Source organism: Macrobrachium rosenbergii, chromosome 43, assembly GCF_040412425.1.
Source record: "Macrobrachium rosenbergii isolate ZJJX-2024 chromosome 43, ASM4041242v1, whole genome shotgun sequence".
Classification (NCBI taxonomy): domain Eukaryota; kingdom Metazoa; phylum Arthropoda; class Malacostraca; order Decapoda; family Palaemonidae; genus Macrobrachium; species Macrobrachium rosenbergii.
This window is the reverse complement of record NC_089783.1, coordinates 14,569,800-14,571,781: the sequence shown is the minus strand read 5'-3', so window position 1 is coordinate 14,571,781 and position 1,982 is coordinate 14,569,800.

The window sequence follows — 1,982 nt, the reverse complement described above, 5'->3', positions numbered from 1 at the left end:
CTTTTCCCCTCAAAGATCTGATGGTTTCGAAGGCACGGCTAAATGTGATTCTCTTCATGCCTCGTTAGTTGTGTGTCAGTCAGTGTTTAACGGGCGTTTGCGGTCCTCCCCGGATGGCGGAAACACTGACCAAACGGCCCCGGTGTCGACCAACATCATCCTGCCGGAGACGGTGTTGCGGATGTAGAAGCCCTAATGGTTTTGGGCTCCTGGGTTCCTCTGCTGCCATGGCGGCCTGTTCTGTTGGCCGCCGCCTCCCCTCTTTTTTGGATGGGTGAAAGAGCAGGGGAGTTGGCAGTTCCGGGCATCCTTGCCATACCGCTGGTGGTAGTAGCAAGGCCCCGGTGGGATTTTCTTGTGGTGGTACACTGGTCGCCTTCTGGTGACGGCGCTTATCTCCTCTGCGTTATCCTCCAGCTGGAGGGAACTGATGGGATGTGCGGGCGTGGATGCCCGCTTCGCTGCCCTTGCGGAGTCCGTCAGCCGCTGCGCTGTCCTGATCAGGTCCTTGAGCAGCATGGTGTAAGGGTCGAGGATCTGGGTTCGAACCTCCGGGAGGAGCTGACGGAGGAGGATCTCCCTTGATAAGCTAATCTCTGACTGCCTACTGCTGCTGTCCGTCTCGGGAAGGGTGAGGAGGTCCTGGATCACGCCCCAAGTCTCCAGGATGTTCTGGTCTTGCCGCGGGTTGTTGATGAGGTCAAGGGCGCTGGCGGCCCTCTTGGAGACCGGCAGGGAGCAGGTCTCGACGAGAGAGGTTTTTAGATTCTGGTAGGTGACGGGGCGGGCGGCAGACATCCACGGGACGAGCTTTCTGTAGACCTCCTCCGGTAGGACGTTGATCACGGCCTCGGCTTGCAGCACCTCGTCAGTGAATCCCGCCAGTCTGAACTGTTCCTCGACCCTGTAGAGCCATGATGATGGGTTGCTGTGCGTGAAGGGCGGCAGCTTTATGGCTAGGGCAGATTTAGTCTGTTCCGCCGGGATGGGCAGCGAGCGGGGCGCAGGTAGCGGCGTGGAGGAGCATGTGATTCTTGGTGCGGGGGAGGGCGCGGGCAGGACGTGCGCGAGGGAGATATCTAAGTCCGCGAAGTTCGTGGTTAACTGTGCGTGGGAGGGAATGTCCGTGTCCATACTCACTATCGCCCTCTTAGTTGGAGTGGGATACTCGCGTCAAGATGCACTTGGGAGCACGCCGTGTGGGTCCGCTAATGACACTGGTGATTTGCCGACAAGAGTCAGCACGCCCGAACGCTTGTTACAGCGCCGTGTTTAGTCCGTTAGGGGCCTGGGGTCGTTCATGGAGCCAAGACTAGGTCGCCGTATGAGTCCACTAATGGCTCCGGGAACCACTCTGGGGTCACCACTTTAAGAGGTGCTAAATAATGAGCAGGAGGAAAGGTACTGCTACTTTATTCAGAACACAGGCTGCTTATAAAGCACTGTGCGGACGTCACACAGAGGAATACAATAGAATTTTGGTGACCTGAGGTCAATTACTCTCAGCAATAATTACAATGGATAAATGCAAGTGATGTAAGAAGTGAGTTGACAAGAATTGACATAACATTCTAACACGTGCAAAAGAAGCAGATACAAATGAATTAGTAATAGATACATATGTAGGAAAAATATGGCTGATTCTGCTTGACCCAATCCTATAGGAGCGGTATTGAAGAAAACGGGTGGTTCATCATAGAAAACTTGCTCGGCGGGGACCTCACAATATCTTCAATTGTGTATGCAAGTACTGTATATGCGTTCATATTAATTATAAGGTTCTAGACGTGTACTATTGCTGCAATATACAAGATACCAGAATGCAGAGAATACAGTCAAATAAGCATTGAATGAGCCCACAAGAGTTAAATATAAAATGACATGGCGAAGATAATACAAAGAACTATAGTGAGCCTAAAACAGAATGTAATATCATTTGTTCATCCACAGTTTGGATATTTGACAGAAATTAAGCCCATGTA